Source organism: Idiotropiscis lumnitzeri, chromosome 14 (assembly GCF_059441095.1).
Source record: "Idiotropiscis lumnitzeri isolate Australia: NSW breed Sydney's pygmy pipehorse chromosome 14, RoL_Ilum_1.0, whole genome shotgun sequence".
In the NCBI taxonomy this organism is placed as follows: domain Eukaryota; kingdom Metazoa; phylum Chordata; class Actinopteri; order Syngnathiformes; family Syngnathidae; genus Idiotropiscis; species Idiotropiscis lumnitzeri.
In genome coordinates, this window is record NC_142404.1 from 2,848,563 (window position 1) to 2,870,972 (window position 22,410).

Genomic DNA, 22,410 nt, shown 5'->3' on the forward strand with positions numbered 1-22,410 from the left:
GCAAAAGAATTAAACACTGGAATATGAATTTCCTATGACATAGTTGTGGTGGGGAAAAAGTACCAACATTCAAGTTAGATAGATTGATCGATTTAAATTACTGTAGGGGAAAAGTCTGTCTTTCTTCAAGTAAAAAAATGCTGTCTTTTGATGCAAAATATGTTTTGTGTTTCACTGAAAAAATTGAAATCAGAAAAAAGACAGCTGAAGGAAGAGAAAGAGGAAAATTGTTTTGTCAACTTATTATTTCTTACATTAATATATATATTAACTAATTAATTGCAAAGATTTACATAATTGATCGCAATTAATCATGTTTTTCAATTACAAATTTTTACGAAGCTTAGAACCGATATTTACTTGATTAAAATCTTGGATTTAATGTGGAAATAATATCAAAGTATATTTCTACTCATACTGTTCTACGAGCTTTCTTTGACCTTTAAATATGATTCTTTTCCTGTAAAATACAGGAAAAAATACACCAAAGACATACAATTAATATGGTATTTAAATTTGGCTTTGCAAAGTGTGCAAATTATTTTGGATTTCTCAAATGAGCCGTCAAACAAATTTTTAAAGTAAAACTACCTAAAAGTCCGTCTTTGCGACAGTAACTCTCCTCTAACTTTGACTGCACACTAAGCAGAGGTCAGCTGCTACAGGTAGTAAATACAACAGAGTTAACTGAGTTAACAATTATTACAAAATTTAATTTAATCTCCATAGTTAATGCTTTAACTTTAACAGCCCTAATTTATAACCAAACCAATCACATCTTGCAGTATTGTGTACCTTAAGTTCTAATGTAAGCATCATCTTGTGAGAACTGTGCAAGATTTTTGACAAAAAGTTAACATCTTAAAATGATTAAAAATGCACTATTTTTGGGGTGAAGAACATTGACATTGTTATGGCTGGCGGTTGTGCAGGTGTTTATTGTAGTGCGATGCAATCCGCTCAGGTGTCATTTTATGATATTTGACAGAAAATAAATAAAAAGTAAAAGTCCCGTGTGTGTGTGTGCGTGTGTGACTGTGTGTAGGTGTTTTTGTGGTGTGCTGTCTAAGTTTGCGAATGTTGGATGGGAAAACATCAAGCAGTCAATTTCCAGCATCAAGTGCCAGATTGACCGCTGCAATAACACAATGCTACAGTGCTCCGTCAATGCCAGACACTTAAAAGTGACTTTTCCAAGCATGCTTGCACTATAAACTGCAGAGATATAGGTCACAATTTCCAACAGAGCTGGACACAAACACACACACTAAATGACACACATGTAAAATGATCTTTTCTGTTCTTAACATGCATTATTTCTATCTGAAACTATTTTGAGTCAAATATTAGCATTCGTTCAGCCAAATATAACATTGGCATGACCCATGCTTCCTCTAATTTGTGAAAATGTATTTATGTGAATTATCACTTTGCACTTAATGCATATTCCATTTAGAAGAATACTAATTTGCACAAAAGAGAAAATGCGACTGTTGTTTTTAAGACCATTTATGAAAATTTGGTGCCCACAGGTTAGCCTCACCTTCAGTGAGGGCGGTGGCCAGCCTGCACAGTCAACTTAAGTGTGCATCATGTATTAGTTGTGCTAGGTTTAAATTGGCTGTTCTTTTGGGTGTTGGGTTCATGCAGGGAACATTTTAAGTGTCTGGTGCTGGCGAGAGTGTAGTGTGAGTGCATGTTTTACTTGTGCTCTCCTTGTGTGTTCAGGGTGGCGGTGTTAGGTAAAAAACAGGCACTGCTGAGGGGTTATGGGACTGGACAAAGTGGAGGAACATGTGGGGGTGCTCACTGGGGCTTTTACAAAATGTTCGTATTTTGTTTATTGTTTCAATGGTTTTGGTTTGCAATACAAACTTTAGTTCTTAGCTTCTTTTTTTTAAGCTTCAGGTTAAGGGTTTGTGTTGGAGGAACATCAGTGGTGTAGTGATTGACGGAGAAGCCATGCTCAATTTTAATCCTCCAACGCACTTTTTGGCATGGTGTGCCCTTCTTTTATACTTTTGAAAAATAAAATGAGAAATAAAGTGGACCACCTTGAGAAAACGGCCTCTGCTCCGTTGTACTCACCATCCACCACTCGTGCCTACCTTCATCACACACATGTATTGAAATTGAGCATATCACTGAAGAGAGATTCGTGATACAAATAAAATTAGCCCCATTTTGCAAGAATTGGTTAAGGATTTATACCACTTTTTATGTTGTGAATTGGCCCAAATTGCATTGTCCAGAAATCAACGTCAGGAAATGGGGAATTTGTTGTAATTTTAATTGCCAATCAATTTTGGCTTCAATATTTGCTATCTTACAATATCAAAATTAGAAAGTGAAATGAGTGGCGCTTGTCATCACAATATGTGAGTATAAAAATTGTTAAAAAGGTAAACTAAATGTTGAATAATGTTATTACTAATGACAGTATGTCCCGAGATGCTTCAGTTGTAACATGATAATGCTCAGGAAGCATTTTAAAGAAATATGAAATGTAGAAGATTATTCTACTTTCTAATGAAGCGCTTTTTTTTTGCCATTGGTACTCAAAGCATTTTTACATTGTTTCTTCATTTATCTACTAATGGCGCGAAATCAGGACCAACTGGGGGTTCAATATCTAAGTCAAGGACACTAGGAAATTGTCAGAAGGGTTGAGGATCATACCCACAACCTTCGGGTTGGGAGATGACCACACTACCCCTGAGCCATGCCTCCCAAAAATGTTACTATCTTGATATTCATAAAATCGTTGGTGGTAAATGTTAGTTGACTAAGGTGTCAGATCATTGCAATGTTTTTTTAAAAGCAGAGCAAAGTAGTCAAATCTGCACAGCTGATTATGACCATTTGTTTTTGCAATTGAAGCGCTGGTACAGTACAATGGATATAGTATTTTGTCACTCAAAAGTATCTGACCTTTTTTTGCCACATTACAATCCGTCAATAAGTAAATTCACAAATGGCAAATCTGAAATATGGGCAAGTACAACATGATATTGGGTTTTTGTGATCAAATGTAGATTTTCAATGGTAAATTTAAATTATAGCATTTCCGTTGCAAAATATAAGGTTTTGCACTCATTTGGACTTTTTTTTAAAATGTATTCGAATTGCGTTAGCTATGGTGTGCATTTGCTGTGGTCATCTCACTACACAGAAATGATTATACTGACCAAATTTTATTTTGGCTAAATTAAGGCCAAAATCGACCGTATTTTCTCCAAATACAAGATATTGTTTTGTGGCAAAAAATACCCTTTCAAGCACAAACCTTCTCTCACCTTTTCTTTTCTAGTGTTTGTGGCATCAGACACTTTGTGAATTGGTGTGTGTGGGCGGGTTAGGTATCTTGATGAGTGACTTCTTTGTTCCACAAGTGATTGCAACAATAATCACGTCTCGAGCTTTAATTGTTTTATTCAGCACTTCAAGAGGCGACGTCCCATTCTCGCTTGTGTCCAAATCAGAAGGTTTTATCATGGAAAATGAATGATCTAATTAAACCCAAGTAGACAATGCACGCAGCATTAAGTACTTCTTTATTTGGCCTATAAAATGAAGTAGGATATACTGCATGCGTGTAATGTTGTTATCACAGTTTACACCATTGTTGCTCTTAATTGGTTTGGTTTGTAGAAGCTCTTCAATCAACATCTTCTTCTCAGCACCTTTTTTTTCATGCTGAAGTATAATTATTTTTATGAGCCATAACGTTTCGAATTTGATGTTTTGGAAAAATGGTAAAAAGAGTAAACGGGATTATTTTTGTATTAATCACATTTTAGTGGTTGAATTTTTTGAATTTTAGAAGGATTGTACTTCACTTTGTAATTTAACGGGGAATTTATTCTTTGATTTGTATAATATTTGATTATATAATTTATACCATTTGTGTGTCAAAATAAAATATTTTACAATAAATAAGAACAACTTTAGTCCCTTAAAACAGTACCTGTGTCGTTCATAAATGTTTTAAAAGCTTGCCCCTGAGACAGATTATTTGGTGGAAGCGCCAAAATCAAACACCCCAAAAGGCACCATTTGGAGTTTGACCAAAAATCTTCAGCAAAACTCAAACAAAACCTGGAGTTCAATGTCATACTGCGACTTGAGTTAAATTACCAAGGTTCAGAGCGTTACCCTTTTTTACCGGTCAGTCCCCTGCCCTCCAGCCACGATCTTGGTACCGTTACGGCCTCAACCCACCGGTCTTACCCATAAAAATTGTCGGCCCCAGGGCCCTGGCCACCGCTAACACCCCCACTCCCACCCCAAAAAAAGCGTCCATGCATGATGATGCCTTGTTAAAGATGCTAACGGCAGAGCTTTATTTTAAAGATTATTAGCTGGCTAATTTACTATTCAAATCTGCTGACCTTCTCACTATTCATTATTATGATATATATTATTATTCATCTCATTCTTCTTTCTTCGTCTCCACGAACGTGCCCACAAAGCATCTTACTGTCTCTCCGTCAGCTGTGTTCAATTACAGATATTTTTACGTTATTTTAAGATTATGTAAAATGTTGATTATGTGCTGTGTCTGTATGTCCACTCTTATGCCCTAACCACTCATTCACTATATATTCTATAGAACATAGTAGTTGTATAGTTACCTCATTTAAAAAAAAAAAAAAAAAACAGCTAACTACTTCCGCCTCATTACATTTTGCATGACAAAATGTCATGATTCACCGGCACATTAAAATATTCGGCTATTTATTGTGAATAAAAAATATCTATTTAATACTGTATTTTATTTCCTTTATCATACAGATTTTCCATTACAAAATAAAATTTATGTCATTGTCATCTCTTTCGGGTCACTTGTGCCCTTTTATTTTCCTGCTTGCAAAGCATTGTGGGCTAAATTGACCTGTTGAGTAACCATCCATCCATCGTGAGTAATTTTTTTTTCTCTGTGGAAATTCAGACACCCCAACAAATGGTGTGACCTCTATGAAAGGCATGTTTCAGGGAATAGTGTGGTTATTCGAACATAGTCATAGTGTAGCTTAAAAAAAAAAACAACAACATTTAAGATAGTCGTGTTAGCTAGCTGCTTTCTTGCATGTGTTAGTCACTCTGTCGAGCTGAGTCCAAAGGAGAACATTCAGAAACATTTATTGCAGCGACTCCAGCTTTGTAAAATTTCAATAGCTTTAAATTTGTCTGATAAAAGGAGTCATAATGGGAGCTACGGGCTCCCATTAGGCCAATTGAAGTTGACTCTAATTAATACTACAGCGCTGCAACTGTGAGCCATTGTCTTTGTGACGACTATTCATGCTGCAGAGCAAAGTACAAGCTTCCTTTTCTTTCTTTCTTTTTTTTGTAGGGTTGAGGTCTCACGGATCACCGTAATCTCTTGACGTCTCGCTGATTGCAGCTTTGTCTGGGCTGTCTGAATAGCGCCCGGCAAGGGTGAGTCATCGTCGCGTGCACCCGGCGGAGAGAATTTAATTTGGGGAAGCGCTCCAGCCCTTGAAAGTTTCCTGCGTATACCGATAAAAGGATGAAAATGAGTTTTTCAAAGGCAAAGCAGAGCTCCGTTTAAGGTATCTCTTGATGTGATCTGCTGCAGGACACATAGGCAGCCATGTAGTCAAGCTACATAGCAAGTATTGTGAAATGTTAAGTATTGACGCTACACATACAGTAATAAAAAACAAAAACACCTAAATAAGAGATTCTATGAGTATGCTATTTTGTAATAGATGTAGATTTGAGTTCTCACTGATATGGAGTCGTGATACAAAAGAATGCCCTTAGCATTACGTATTGCGTTTCTTACGGCTGCAGCAGTTATGAAATTGTTGAAAAGTGAAAAAAAAAAAAAAAGTTGTCTCGCCCAATTCCAGCATCCTGCACGGGAGGCATGAGCCATAGTGATGGACATGACAGTTCTTTTAAGTGAAATCCGTTAGAATCAGTTCATAAAAAAGACTCATTCAAAAGATTTGTTCACTGAATCATCCTCTCCGGGCACTGACAGTGACTTAGAAAAAAATGTTCTGCTCACCCTATTGTTGCAGTAATTCTAATTTGTGTGTTTGTATGATTATTGTTATTGTATCAAAAATATTGCAGCTATAATGTATGAACAAAAATGGTGGTACTCACAGAGTCGTCTGTGAAGGAGAAGTGGCATCACGTTCTCTCACTGAATCGTTCATAAACAGAAAATGAGATCACGTTCACTCAGTGGATCGTTCGTGAATGGAAAGTTACCTCACTGATTCTTTTGTGAACGCCAATAGCGTGGCACCATGTTCAGTAAAATCCCTCCTCCATGACGCTTGGCTGCTGATTGGTCATTCACGATGATTGACGATAAGCGTGTGGCTTAGCTCGACCTGAGAAAGGAACAACTCACTCGATGAAGTGACCCATTCATTCACATTCACGGAAAAGATTTGTTCTTTTTGAACAAATCGTTCAAAAACAACCCAACACTAATGAGGGAGTCATGCACTACATCAGAGGTATTCAATTAAAAGTCACAGAGGTCCACGACTAAAATCCTCCACGACCGAGATTCCCATGTTGCCGTCGTGTGGAGGCTTGAGCAGCTCCCTGGAGTGCAGCTAGCACTCTGGGGGCCTGACTAAGAGGAATCTCACCCTGGTGGTCGAACCAAGCGTTAAAACTTGCTCTCGACTACACACCTCAAAAATGGAATTGGCTTTCAGGGATGAGACAGGAGGTGTGAAAACCACACGAAACTACTCCTACTACGACTAAAATATCTTCCAATTAAAAGGTCCGAACCAAAGTCCAACTTCCCGAAATGTCTAGCCTATGTTCACATTTTTATATAGTTTCAATATTTAGTCATTTTCAACAGAGCACACTTATATACTAAATATTTAGCAATGTTCCCATTAAACACCTTTGCCAGTCAAAAAAATGGAAGGCGTTTATTTCACATTCAAGAAAATGTGGCTCCAGGAATTTAAGGATGCCACTTCCAGAAAAAAACAGTCAAATATCGCCTGCAGAAATATATCAAGTGCTAAGCATTGAGTTAACATCTTTTAACTTTTTTTTTTTTTAAATCAAAGAGTTATCAGCCTAAAAAAAAAACAGAAAGCCGAATTATCCAAGTAAACCAGGTCAACATGTTCAGTACACAATCAATAAAATGGCTGTCCTCATGAAAAAGAAATTCAAAATGAGCTTTGACACCACTTTTTCTTTTGAATATTTTTTTTAACTTTTCTTAATGAGAAAAATGAGTTTGTGACTGCCCTGCCAGTGACTTAATTCTGGGTTGGAACGGAGTCAGGGCCATTGGGATTTGGTAGATTATTTCACACATCTGGGCTTTGTGTTTTCCTTTAAATAATGTTTGTGCAACCACATTTAAGCACTCCTTCACAACTTCCCCATCACTTGAACGTATTTTTATGTTTCCCCAAAATCCATAATACTTTTACTGAATGTTCGTTTGCATGCCGCTGGGCTGTAAACGAAAATGTAAAAATCTCTTATACTGCACTCGAAGTTCGATGTTTTTTGCGTGAGCTCACCTCAAACGTCAGCGGATAACTGTGCACAAAAGGGCGGTGCTTTGTTTCGTAGTGGCGCTTCGCAATGTTGCGACGGTTTCGGAGCATATAATGCACAATGGTTTTGAATTGGCTGCAGCCAGAACGAAACTAAATTTCTCCGTTCATTCATTTAAAACAAGACGCAAGGCATACTGTCAGCAGCACTCTCTTCCGGTCTGCTGCGCAATTGGCAGTGGATCGTAAACAAAAGATTTGATTGGCTCAAATCAGTGACGCCTTTTCTGTATTTACTAGAATTGCAGCGCCAACGTTTGCGAATGCGCCCTGAAAAGAAATCATCATAGATTGGCCATGAGTCCGGTCCGAACCATCTGTCGGTCCGGATCCGGACCGCGGTTCGCCATTTGGTGATGCCTGCACTACATGGACAAAGGAAATGACAGGAGTCTGTCCTGTGCTACTGTACTTCTGTTCATAGTTTGATATTAAAAAATGCACCGTATAACCTCATCTTTTTTGATTTACTATTGGTCTAAAGGTGGCAACTCCTTCGTCGTCCACACCCACTTACTCAGGCTTTGAAGCTGTGCCTCCCCTGGCTTGGGAACCCAGGCTGGTGAATCAGTGGCAAGCACCCTCTTTGAAGGCTCAGAGGAGGGAGGTTTTTCTAGCGTACACTCACGCAGCGCAAGCTAGCATCCTTCACATTGTGTTAGTTCTGTTGCTACACTAACGTAGCAGCTGAGTCTTTCACGCGATCTCTTAGCATGACTAATGGATTTACACTCAAACCAACTGCAGAAAGATATTACAGGGGGGGGCATTACATTTTTTTTCATCATTTCTTCAAACTACATTTGATGTGCTTTAGGCAGAATAGTGGGGTCGTGATAACTGCAACTGTACTCAGAATTATATATTTCCAGAGCTGGGCAGTCCATCCTGGGCCTGGAACGGTTCGACCCTTCGGCTTGGCCGGAGGGCCATTTTTGGGCTGGGGGAAGGAGGTGACAAATTAAAAAAAAAAAAAGGTTAGATTAACAAAGGCCAGAAGTTTATTTTAGTCCGCCCCACGAATCAGCCCTTGTGCATGTGATGGACCGACTTGTCAAATGGGCAAATGACAAAATTTGGCTCTGAACACGTCAAAAGCGCCACTACCAACTGTTTGTGTATGAAAAGACGTGAGACAGCAGTGTGCATTCAAGCGTGCCTGTATTTCCTTATTCTGACTTCATACAACCCGTGCCTCCCACCTGCTACTGGGGCATACCATTACAAGAGGGGGGGTCAATGCCGCAGTCCCTATAACATCAATTGTGTGAACTTACTTGCATTGGGCACATTCATGGAGAAGAGGAAAGAAGAGAAGGTGACGAATAATTAAGAGACAAATATGAAGAAGTAGACGAATAAGACCATAATGAGTCCATGATAAAGTAAGTGGATTCTTATAGTAATTTAGCCAGCTAATAATCTTTAAATAAACCTCTGTTGTTAGCATCTCTCCCGCAGCAGTGTCATGCATGGACGCTTTTTTTTTCTTCTTGCGGAATAGCCGACAATTTTCATGAATAAGGCCGGTGGGTCACATACTGTTATGTTAATGTGTCTTTGTTGTCCATGCCTGTTGGTCTTTAATTCCTTTCAAGGCGTATTTGGGACTTGATAAAGCTACATTTTTCAGAAACCACTGGCACAAGGAGTGACGTGTTTGTTGGCGTCATCAACAGTGTTATTCTCTGTTAAGTAAAACGGAGAGAGATACCATTATTTCCAGTATTCTCAAACTAAATGGAAATAATATATAATACAGAAACTCTGTCTATTTTGTACATGGAAACAGTTGCAGCTCCTCTACACAGTGCAGGATTATTACTTGTTCCTCACCGACTTGCTTCTGCTTTCCTAACTGTTCTTCATAACAACCACCCAAAGTTAAAGTGTTTCAGGAAGATAACAAGATGTTGGCCTCCACTTCTCTTATATGTTTGTTGCAGTGCAATGTTTTGAAGTTATTAAGTTGCGTACGGGAGTGAGATGTTTTGCTGCGTAACGTTTTGATGCGTTTTTGACTCATGTATACAGTAATCTTCTACAAACATGTGCACACATAGAAAAACAAGTTCACGTATCTCCAACGGCTCGCGTGAAACCTCACCCCTTAGGTTGGAGACACCCATGTAAACAGGACCCTGGAAAATCAATGAAAGGAGAAGGAACGAATGAATAAGGGTAGAACTTAGAGACAAGCAATGTTACAGACTTTCTCGTTTTGTTTTCAAGCTAATGTTTTGAGCGTCTTTCCTTTTCCACGTGACAGGAATGTTTCGATTCGTGGGCCTGCACAGAAATTATTCTTGTAAAAAAAAAAATGATTGAGTTGACTTCTCCTTTAAGGTACCAGGTAAACATAGATGACAACACTTTGTTAGCTGACTCCAAACTATGCTATGCAGCAACAAATGTGTACCTAATGTTGTGTCCAGCGAGTGTACAGCTGCATAGTCATGTCTTAAAATAGTTTCACCTGACTGTCCATTCCCAAGGAAGATAATCATGATGAAAAAGAAGGCCGCCCAGAGTTGTGGTAAAGGCATCATGACTACGGCCGAGGGTAAGCAATGAATGCCAGGCCCGGACCTGCAAGTGACCCTTCGTGGAGCTCAACACACATCATTGAGAAGCTAAATTTGTCATTGTGGAAAAATGTCAAGTGACTGACGGTAATTAGAAAGTATTAGCATTTGACAGTCCTGCGTAACAAAACTAGACAGTTTTGCCACCTTGGGAAGATAACTTGGTTACTTTACTGATTCCTTGCTTGAAAAGTCATTTAGTTACTTATGAGCATATTCTATCTATTCTGATTAACTGGAACTAGTAACATTTTAGATTATTCATTACTGGAAAACGTGACCATTTGGGAGTAGTGTCATCACTGAAATTAGGAAAACAGAAGTAGTAATAGCAATTTGATGCCGTATAGATCATCACCACTGCAAACAACAATACTAAGTAATAAATATTGCAATATAATGCTCATCTTTGTATAGGCAACAAATGGACAACATTAGCTCGTGCAGCGATATCCTAAATTATAGTGGTCAAACTCTGGCCCACGGGCGAAATTTGGCCCGCACTGTAATTATATTTGGCCCGCAAGGCTATTCCAAATGACTATTATATCATTTTACATTCTAAATGATAATAGTAACAATCCAAATTATAATACTAATTTTAAAAACTAAACATTGCTTTGCATTAATAAAACCACTTAAAAATTCCAATTAAAAAAATATATTAAAAAATCTGCATTTATTTTGTTTTTAAAAATTAAATGCTGACCAGCGACTTTGTTCGAGTTTTACATTTCGGCCCACTGTATATTTGAGTTTGACAAACCTGTCTTAAACTGTCGTACCTGATTCAGCTACTTTCGAGATGTCAATTTCCAGCTCATATGACATAAAGCCAAGCACTGAGAATATTGCAAAGCCAGCAACGATGCTGGTTAAACTGTTTAGGAGGCACAGTAGAAATGTGTCCCTGGAATGAAGAAAGTCACACATGAAATAAATAAAAGTGTGGATAACAGTGGCGAGCAAAAGTGTTTCTTACTTGTAGCAGTTGTTATTGTATTGGTTGTAACTTCCCAAAGATGGCTAACAGCCTGTGCAGACGGCGTAGGAGAGTAATATCTGGCTTACTGCAGCCATCCACACCTGGGTGTTAGTGTTGCCATGGTTACAGTGAAAATGCAACATAGTTACTTCATTGATTGCTTGATTTTAAAATGAAATTAAATTACAAGTTATTTTAATAGCTACATTCACCAGATACCGACAACATAAAAATTGCATTCGGTTTTGCCACTTAATTGGGAGTGCATTTTAGACAGTGACATTTTTATTATCTTTTTTTTAATAAAATAAAGACAATTCTGTCAGGCGATTTTTTTTTATTTTTTTTTTTACTAATTGAGTGCTAAAAAAAAATCCGCAATTAATCGCGATAAATCACATTTTTCTAGTATGACTTTTTTGTGAAGCTTGTAGCAGACATTTACTTGAATGTAAAATCACCAAATATCAAGTGTGTTTTAATTCAAATAGCTGTTTTTGATCCTTGAATACACAATAAACTGAGTCATTGTTACAGGCATTTTTCTTTGAAACAATTCTCAAACTTATACTGTACATTTAGTTACGCCCACAAGCACCACATTCCAGCCGGCCCAGTGGCAACTTCAGCAGGATGTTTTGTTCTGAGATCATGTACAGCGAATATGGTGCTGTATCTCAATTTGCAGAATATGCTAAATCTTTTTTAAATCATAATTGGTTTCTTAAAGTGGACCAAAAGAACATCGTGTCTCTGATTAAGACTGCTGTTGATGCAGTATATGAATTGTGCATTTACTGGCTTTACGAGAAATTTGAAAATATATACGCCTTACTTGCGGCTCAGACAGACATGAGGGATAAGGAGAGAGGTAAAATCGAATTCCATCCATGGCCCCAGGCAAAGTCAGACCACAAACTAGCAGCGCAATCATCATCACAAATGTGGCCGTGAAGTAGACGACCTGAAAGAAGATCACTATCAGCACACAAGTTTTACTTTTTTTTTTTCATGTGCTATTGTTGAGGGTGCCATGATTGTTTCGCATATCACCTTTCCTGAAGACTTAACACCTTTCCAGACGCAGAAGTAACACATAATCCACCTGAGCACAAGACATCCAGCCAGGTCCCAGCGTATACTTCCCATTTCCTCAATCCCGCCAGACAAATTCAGGACCCTCCTCCTAAATAAGATATTTTATTTTTCTCTGAGTCTGTAAGACACAAAGCGGCCTCATTGATCCTGTCAGACAAATTCAGGACCCTCCTCCTAAATAAGATACTTTATTTTTCTCTTAAGACACAAAGCGGCTTCATTTATTTCGGTCACAGACAGACCAAGAATAGATACTACCAGAATTCTTCAACGGAAGACATTTGGGGAGATGTTCTTTTTTAAAAGAGGAATATGATAATCAACACAGTCCCCTTGAACAGAAAATGATGCAATGAGTCTTTTTGTTGAATTTGTCTTTTACAGTGTTGCAAATCTTCTTTTTTTCTGTTTTGTATTTTGGTTTATTCCTTTTAGATATTCATTGCTTCTTTTACAGATTCTCAGGAATGAGTACTCTGGCGAAGTGCATATTTCATTGCAAGGTGTCTATCGTACTGCGTCCCCAAGGTGACATGGAAGTTAAAAAAATAAAAAAAATTGCGTTTCCTTACGAAGTTTGAGAGAGAACGCGTTTTTTTTTTTTTTTTCAAAGGGTACGTTTTTTTGTTTTTCAAATGTGTGTTAATGTACGTCCGGGTCATCTCAGCAGTAAGTCAGGTAGTAAAGAATCACGGCGGACTTGGAAGGCTTGCGGTCAAGAGATGTGCTGCAAATACTTTTTCTTTCAACTTTTTTCGATAGAGAAATTAGATTAGAGTTGTGCACGAATGGCTGGCATGGCATGACACCTGGTTTGAAAAAAAAAAAAAATTTCCGTTATCTCACAAATAGACCAGTGCTGGGGGACACTACCGCGCCCAAGGTATCCAACCAAATTACTTTCATTAAGCCTGAAGTTACATTTAAAAATAAAATGTAAAAAAAAGAATTCTGAACTTTGTACTTCTACAGCTGATTTTAAAAAATCATTACAATTTCTGTTTTCATTATCCAACAACCATACCAAACCTCAAGCACATTACGACACACCAAAGTACTTTCATTAAGATCTGATGTGATATTTCTTTTTTTTTTTTTTAATCAGGTCTCGGTCATGTCAGTCCTTGATGCACCGTTAACATTAATTTCTCTTTCTGTCTCAATTCAACACGTTTCTGAGACAGTTTGCATTCCCCCTGGATGAACTCATGGTTGTCTGTCCGAAGAGAAGTTATTTAATAACATTATCTTAAATCCAAACCACTGACGTGCATGCATGGGGGCATGGCAAAGTCCAACCTTTGAGATGTTGCTGAACATTTGAGAGACTACTCTCGGACTTTTCTCACCAAATACAAAGTTTTTCGGAAGTAATTGCAGTCAGAGAGGATGCGCTGAAAGGGGCCGCAGACAATTAAATCAACTCTATGGTCGGAGATAACTACATTTGAGCAATATTTGTATCGTGGCTCCTTTGTATCATTTTTTCGAATTTGCTGATGGAATATATATTTTATAAACATACTCAAATTAATTTACACACAAAAAAAATTGTGCTGGATGACAAAACAAAACAGATAAATAAAATAAAAGCAAAAATACTGTATTTATAAAGTAAAAACTACAGTCGTTTTAATTTCTAAAATATAAAATAATAAATAATAATTCAAAGTTCAGTTGGTTCTAATGGAGACAAAAGTTCCAGGTAATTTAACCAAAATATGGGAAAAATAAAACAAGCACTTCAGGCTCTAATGGGAGCATTGAATGTAACATATGTAGTTGGTCCGATTAAAGGTGCCTTAGCGTGACGTCATCGGCCACCGCACGTCTTTCGGCTTTAAGGCAGAGGCAGCGTTTTGATTGGAACAGCCAATCAGAATGACCACTGTTTCATATTCTACGATTATTGGCACAAAATTCCTTAAATTCACATCTAAAAAGTGTAATGACTCAATTATTCACCATTTATTTACACCAGTTTATTCTTTTTCCCTATGTTTTTGCATTTTATTTTTTTAAACCATGACTGTGAGGGGTGTCACAAACATTAAGGTCTCTGTCATGTAACGTACATGTCAATACTAAGATGAAGTCATACTCAACTTCCTCGTGGGCGTACTGACCCGCCTACCGGCCTACCTCTGCTTCCTCGGGGCGGACCGACCTCTGCCCTCTCGGGCTCTCAAAACAACTTTGGATGTTTCAGCCTTCTGGGGCCAAATGTTAATCTCTCAATGTCAAAAGGTAACACAAATTTCACCTAACGTTACATGATTTGATTACATGATTAAATGCTAAATATGAGCAGAATTCAATAATTAACAACTTTTCCAGATCACAAAGAAAACAATTTACCACCGCTCATTAGAAGCGGAGTGGGTGTCCGCGCATAAAATTCAACTCAAGGTCATAATTCATTTTGCAGAGTGTAATTTGTAATTGCCTGAAATTGTTGTTATCTTTGTCCTTAAAGTATCTCCATACGTACATGGCTGACCCATTATATTAGCCGTGAAGAAAGCCTATTTAGTGTGGTCAACGTTCTTCACAACATAAATCCAGCATTTGTCTGGCTGGCATGTCTTTTGAATTTTCACTTGACTCACAGTCGACTGAAAAAGAAAAGCCATTCAATCAAAAAAGCTCAGCCAGTTGGTTAGCCACACGCACCTCTTCTGCCTGTTTTTCTGCTCCTGTCCGCTTTCTTCAGTCTGTCAAGCACTGCTTTTAGCTCTGCTGAAATTGCCCTGGTCAACTAAATAATAAAACATTATTAATCTCACTTTAGCTTTAATTATTTATTTGTTTACATTTTATTCCAAGAGCAAATATGGGTAGCCAAAGTAAATATACATCTTGGAAGTGCTTCAGAGTTGGCATAATGACGTCATAGGTTGGAATCATTGCAAAACTTCACTTGCACTTCTCTTTTTCATTTCGCTGCATTGCATTCAATCTCCAGCAGTGTTTGCAATCTCTGGCAGATGGACTTTTATATTGTGCACTCCACATGATAAATAAAACAAGAATGTTGTATACCTCTATCGACTGAAGAGAGGTTACTAATATTTAAAAAATGCTCTTATTGAAGCCTTTTCTCTTCTGATATAAACGAACGCACACGCACAAGATCACTATTTTGAGGTTTCCTTGAAAAAAATGCACCAATTCTATTCAAGTTCATAATCATTTAATGTGCTCTCAGATGAAACACATGAAATTAAAATACACTATAGTTGTGTTGTAGTGAAATGTTACTTTTAAATTTATTATTTTTTTTGTGAGTGTTAAATATATACTGTTGTGAATATATCATCTTTACCACTTGTCCTGACTAAGGTCACGGTGTCATGTATGCGTGTGCGTGCGTGTGCATGTGTGTGTGTATTTACATTGGATCAAAAAAGCCTATATGTTTTTTGTGATAAAAAAGACCAGTTATAAATAAGTTCAAAACATTTTACGGCATTAAGCTGTTCAAATAAAATGAAAAAAAAAAACATATATAAGGGGAAGTAAAAATAAGCAACTGGGGAAAAGTGCTTTCACAAGTGTGCACAATCTCCTATATTAAATGGAAGTCAGCACACAGCCGCCACAATTGAAAACGCCTCGGATGTACCCGAAATGAAATTCAGCCGTTCTAAGATGTTTTTTCTTGACCTTTTTGTAGTCACATTTTACAGCTTGAGCCATAATCTGGAGAGACCTTCAACAGCATCAGCAGAATCTGGTTGTCAGAGATTTGTTGAAAGAATTTGCAAGTCATTGAAAGATCCATGGAGCACAGTACAAATAGTCTATACCAAATGGAGAAAGTATAGCACAATGGTAACATAAAGCTACATTCACGCTACTTCCCCAATGGCCAAGGCAGCTCCGTTTCAGACCGCCAACGATAAAACTATACGTTGGGGCGATCAAACGTGACAGACAGTGGATGTCCAACAAGATGTTTATTTGCTATGGGTTGCAATTAACGTAACCTGTCAGCATGTGATAGGGTTTAGCACGACTTGGAGAGTGTGCTCAGTAGGAAGCATTCCCCAGTATCTCACAGTGGTCCCTCAAACTCTTTGAAAGGTAAGACAAACAGTTTTAAAAAGTACCTGTTTATAATGAGTGTGTGTGAGAGAGAGCAAGTAAAAGAGATGCTCTCCTTCAAAGAACGCGTTTGAGAGCACCTTGCAGTGTGAATGTGTACATAACTGGCTCTTTTGAATGTTTTATCACAACAGATGGATTAGGGAATTATGTACAGAAAAAGTAATATGATCCAATATTTATTGATTATCAAGTGTCCTTGAGGGCGGCACAGTGGCCGACTGCTTAGCACTATGGCCTCACAGTGAGTCACAGCAGAGGTCGTGGCTTCGAAACCAGCTCTGGCCCCCCTGTGTGGAGTTTGCATGTTCTCGTGGGTTTCCTCCGGGTACTCCGGTTTCCTCCCACATTCCAAGAACATACATGGCAGGTGGATTGGACACTCTACATTGCCTCTAGGTATGAGTGTGAGCGCGAATGGTTGTTCGTCTAAGTGTGCCCTGCGATTGGCTGGCAACTAGTCCAGGGTGTACCCCGCCTACTGCTCGAAGATATCTGGGATAGGCTCCAGCACCGCCTGCGACCCTAGTGAGGAGAAGCGGTACAGATAATGGATGGATGGATGGAGTGTCCTCGATTTTCATGTGTGCTCTCATTGTGAGGCAGACTCTGGAAGGGACCGGGTACAGGAACGTCATCCGTCTCTTCTGGGGCAACAAACACGTTCCAATTTGCCATGCACCCACGTTTTCTCTGTAGTGAGCCGTGACAGAATGTAGCAATAGTGAGGGTCCCCATCAGAAGCCTAAGTCGTGCACCTTTGAGCATGGAGGATTCCAGATCCCCGTCCTCCCACAGCCCATCACGAGTGTTGTGATTGCCCATGAAAAAACAACTAACACTTTAATGCAGATGGAAAAAATAACCAAAGTTCTAAGGCGAAATTACTCACTTTCATGCAAACGGGGCTGACGTGGCTGCCAGGAACATACGATGAATGTATCCTTCCCAAGAATTAGACGCCCCTCCAAAATGGATGAAAAGATGAAAAGCAAACCTGTCAGGGAGGCTGCCATTAGGCCAAGAGCAACATTGAAGGAGTGGAAGAAATGTCTGGCAAGTACACCTGTTTAGCACATGTGTCAAAAAGCTCCCGTTGCAAGGGGTTCGATAATTATGATGAGTATCAACCTTTTCTTGGAAAACACAAATCTCCCAAATGAGTGTGGAAAACCAATGTTCAGGGAATAGGATGGCGGTGTTTGCCCAAAACCTTCAGGCTTCCCCTTGAAAGCATAAACAATGTCAGAAAAAAGACTACTAGAACATCTGAACTTAATTTTTTTTTGTTAATTACAGACTCTGTAAAAAAAAAACAAAAAAAAAAATGCTGTGTTCTGACTCCCATTTGGTATGAGTTAGAACGTGATTGGAATTTCAAAATACAGAACACCACCACATTCCCAGTTTTGGAAGGGGCGCCCACTTTTGCAACCACATTTTCTCATGTGCTTATTTTTATTTCTCCTCTGTAAAATAATTTTTCCCCTTCGAAATGAGGTAAGCAGGTTATACGCATATTTTGAGCAGATTATATTGATATTAAACCGATTTTTGATTAATCTTTCCATACCTAGTGGGAAATGTCATAAAATTCTAATTTTTGCATTAAAAAGGGTGGCTTTTGAACATGGGTGTGTATAGACTTTATACCAACTGTTATCTTTCGATACCGGTATATAAAATTTCAGAGTGTGAAATGTCATATACATGTTGGACTCAGTAATAAGAAATATAAACCTGTTATTAATAATAGAGGATAGGTGTGGTGTAAACTGTGGCAAATCAATCTTGTGAATAATCATAATGGAAAAAGCCATCATCACCTGAAAAATTATGCTAATAAAATAAATAAATAAATAAAGCATGGTTTTCAATTTTCTTTATAAATCTGTTGTTTGCACACATAAAATGTTTACTTTTTATCCATTCAATTTAGGGTTAGGTATGACGAAAACACTTAGATGCCCAATTAGATCAGAATGTATTCGAATGTATTAGCAAGGAATTTGAAATGAAGATGATGAAATGAAAAGCCGACATTTATCCATATATTGGGGGCCCTGCATTATAAAGTGCACTGTCGATTTTTGAGAAAATTCAAGGATTATGGTCCGAAAAATACGGTGGTAACATACTTCTCTATTGTCTCACAGTATGGAAGATAATACTAAGTAGTGGATGTCAATTTGCAAAACATTTTCTTGTTACAAAACCATTTTTACAGTAAATACCAATATGCAGTTATCAATTCTATTCTATTAACTTTCCCAGTATCACTGTCCTTTTAGTAATATTATAGAACACCAAATACAAATAAATATTATAATTTCTGTTATTACACAATAATTAACAACATACCGATACAACTTTTGTTTTTGTGTAACTTTTATTTAAATCATAGCCAAAAAACTCCTCTGGGAGATGGCAGCTCACAGGTGTCACAGTGTGCTCAAATGAACAAGTTGCAAAGCAATGTTGTTGAATGGAGTTTTGTCATGGGTGATATGGCATCACTACTTGTGACTCAAGTCAGCCCTTAGATCTTTAAGAAGCTCCAAACTTGCATCACTGCATTACTGAATAGGCAATGTCATGACAATTTTTGTTTATGGCATTTCCAAAATGTTTACTCAAGCACACAAGTTTTCCCCACCACCTCTCAACTCGTCTCTGCTGGCACCACTGTGCATGTGGTTGCAACTGTTTTTCAGACACGGCATTTAGAGATGCATAGTCAGACACTGCAATTTTCATTGAGTTCTAAAAATAATATTGACATAACTGAATCTATTTACATATACTCCTGCCAGAACACCCAAAATGAAAATCGGCGGAATTCGGCCTATGTAGTCTTGGGTCATCTTCTATGAGTATTTGCATGAGCAATCAAGTTTGTGCCTGATTTTGCATACACAAACCTTGAGATCAGGCTCTTTGTGCTCCATTTTCATGAACTGCATAAGTTCTGCATAGTACACGGCATAACTCTGCACAGAAGCGGGATAGCCCCAGTGTTTGTAATTTCGCAGACGAACACAGGCTGACGGACCTGAAAGAGGGAGGACTGCGCTAATATGGGAGTGGTCGCAACAGATTTTAATCGGGGGCAATCAAATCGGCTACTCCGATTCCTTTAAATGAGGCGCCCTAGTCACGCACCAGACTGCCGTCATAGCACAGAGCACACCGTGAACTGGGCATCTGCAGTCTCACCCGACCCGACGAACGAAACTGTGGCTTCCCATAGTTGTGGCACCTACTGGGATAGTTTCAAACTGTAATAAAGATGATAATAATTAAAAATAAATAAATAAATAATTTACACAGCTGGGCAGTCCGTCCCGGAGGCGGAACGGTCCGGCTCTCTGACCCAGCCGGATGGACATTTTTGGGGCGGGCACTGGGGGGTGACAAAATTAAAGAAAGGGCTCGAATAAATAAGGCCAGAGATGGATTTTAGTCCGGCCCACGAATCAGCCCTCATCTGTGTGATGTGGTTGCAAAGTGGCCAAAAGTTCATCTCAACTTACTCGGCGAAATGGGCAAACGAGAAAAACACATCAAAAGCACCAATTGTGCGTACTTACTTACACTGGGAAAAAAGGGTCAAGTGCCCAGTTATTGTTTTGTTTTGTTTTTTTTTTGTTGATTTTTCCTTTTTGCAAATATTGACTTGTTTTGAATTTGATGCTTGCAACACTATTCCAAAGCAAACTGGGATATGGAGAAACAATAGAATGGGAAAGTTCAGGAATTTTCACCCCAACAAAATACTCAACAACAACTGTGGGTCGGTGGAACTTCCACTGATGAACAAGTTACTTGGAAACAGGTGAGGGTATGAAAGGGACGACCCCAAAAAGCTTGGTTTTTCACAAGCAGGAATAGGGTGAGGTTCACCACTTTGTGAACAACTGTGGGACCAAACAGTCCAACACTTAAAGAATTGTTTTTCTTGATGCACTATTGCAAGGAATCGAGGGATGTTTGTCATTATAGCTACAAATGCAAGTTAAAACTATGATGCAGAGCAAAAGCCATAAATCAGCACCACCCAGAAAAAAAAAATCAGTTGGATTGAGATCCTGACTATTTGGAGAACCGCTCCTGCACACAAAACACAAGCCCACATTCTCTCGCAGCCATCAGTGAAGCACTTTCATTTTTTGCACGGGAGGTGAGGAGAAGTGGTTCCTTTCACACCTCCAATCTCGTTATACGCTGAGCAAAATGGCAATAAAGGGCGTCCTGATTATGATTCACTTGAATGAGAGGTCTGCAGCGGCCCAAGTGGAGCGTTGCTGCGACCTCATACCGCCCATTTTTTTTGTGGCTCTCACCTCGGCGGGGATGGCAGGTTTGGACAGCCTCTGTCCGGTTTTGGACACCGCTGAGGGAAAATGAAGAGCCGTTGACTCAGACGGGCAGTAAAATGAATGAAAGTGAGCTCGTAGTGATGTGTGGTGCGTGGCTGTTTCGGACTAATAGAAAAGCGGTCCTGGTTTGCCTCGTGATAATGACTGTTCATGACTGTTTCGTGAGAAGTGCGTGAAGCAACCAGCTTCAGGACAACATTATGAAAGAAGTGTGGCAGCTGCAAGGAGAGAGCCTGGGTTTTAGTGTACCTGGCGTCTTAGTTCTGGGTTAGAAAAATAGCCACTAAAATAAGTCACATTTCACAAGAAATTAGATCGACATTGTGCCAATGGGAATTTATAGAGTTGGGCACTTGACCCTTTTTTGCCGGTCAGTCTCCTGCCCTCCGATCCTCCGATCTGACTAGACCCTCTGGCCTTATTCATAAAAATTGACTGCACCTGACCTCGGGAGAGATGCTAATGGCAGAGATTTATTTAAAGATCGTTAGCTGTCAATGTTACTATTGGAATTCTCTTACCGTATTATGGTCTTATTTGGTTCCTTCTTTGTCTCATTTTCCTTTCTTCTTCTCCATGAACGTGCCCATGTGTGTCTTTTGTATGTTGATAAAGTCAGCCAATCTCACACACGTCTTGCTGCCAACTGTACTGCTTTATTCATTATCTCTGTCGCAACTGCTCCACATACAAGAGCCAATCACCTTTGCGTGCACGTCAGGGACCACACGGAAAACAAAAACTCAAAGAATATTACCCAATGCAAGTAAGTATGCACAGTTGGCAGTGAAAGCTTTTGACTTGTTCTGAGGTCATTTTTGTAGTTTGTCCATTTGGCTGTGACCACATCATACGCCCGACACTTGGGCCGGACTAAAATCAACCTCCCTCGCCCCAAAAATGGACAGACCGTTCTGCCCCCGGAACGGATTGCCCAGCTCTGGTAATTTATAATTATGTATATGCCTTAAGGTAATTTATGCCCCGTTTAGTTTTCTATCTTGATGTGTTGCTGTCTTCCTTCCTTCTACCGGCATGCTTGACTTTAACCTTACCATGTTATTTGTGCTTGGTTCAGATTTTAGACAGAGCTGACTAAGTTGTGCAACATCGCATGAGGATTTATCTTCTTAAAGAAGTTTGATAATCCGCTCCTTTGTTTCATAATAATCTGACACACACCACACATGGACGCAGAGCTCGCTAGTTGTCTGTCTCCGCCCCGATCAAATTCACCTAAATCAAAAACCAGGTGTCTGCTCTGCACCGGCACCTAGACGAGGTCTGAGCAGGCATAAATTCAGATCAACTTTCTGCCAACAAAATTCACTCTACCTAGCTCATCTCCGGTGTCACCCGCTGCGCCAGCACATCCAGCTTGGCTCAGATCAGTTTGCAAAATTGGCAAACATGCGGAGCAAGCTTTGTGCTTCCATGAAAATCAGGATCCACCGGTATTGGTGCTGTGCAGCAAATGTACTGTCTATGAAAATAGAGCCCCGTTTGTTGCAAGTTTGGACTGCCAAAGATTGTTGGTGATGAGGCCTCACACTGTACTAGTGCATGTGTTGCTGTGGCCAAAAATAACACAAACCTGCAGAAGTGGTCGAGCCACTGCAAGCTGTTTTATTTCTTCTTTTTCCCACTGTCTTAATGGTCATCGATTACCT

General features: G+C 39.0%; 1 pseudogene; it reads right to left on the bottom strand.

Annotated features, from left to right (window-relative positions):
- Nucleotides 1-9,215: 9,215 nt before the first annotated feature.
- Nucleotides 9,216-22,410, bottom strand: part of LOC148323138 (uncharacterized) — a 37,223-nt pseudogene continuing 24,028 nt past the window's right edge.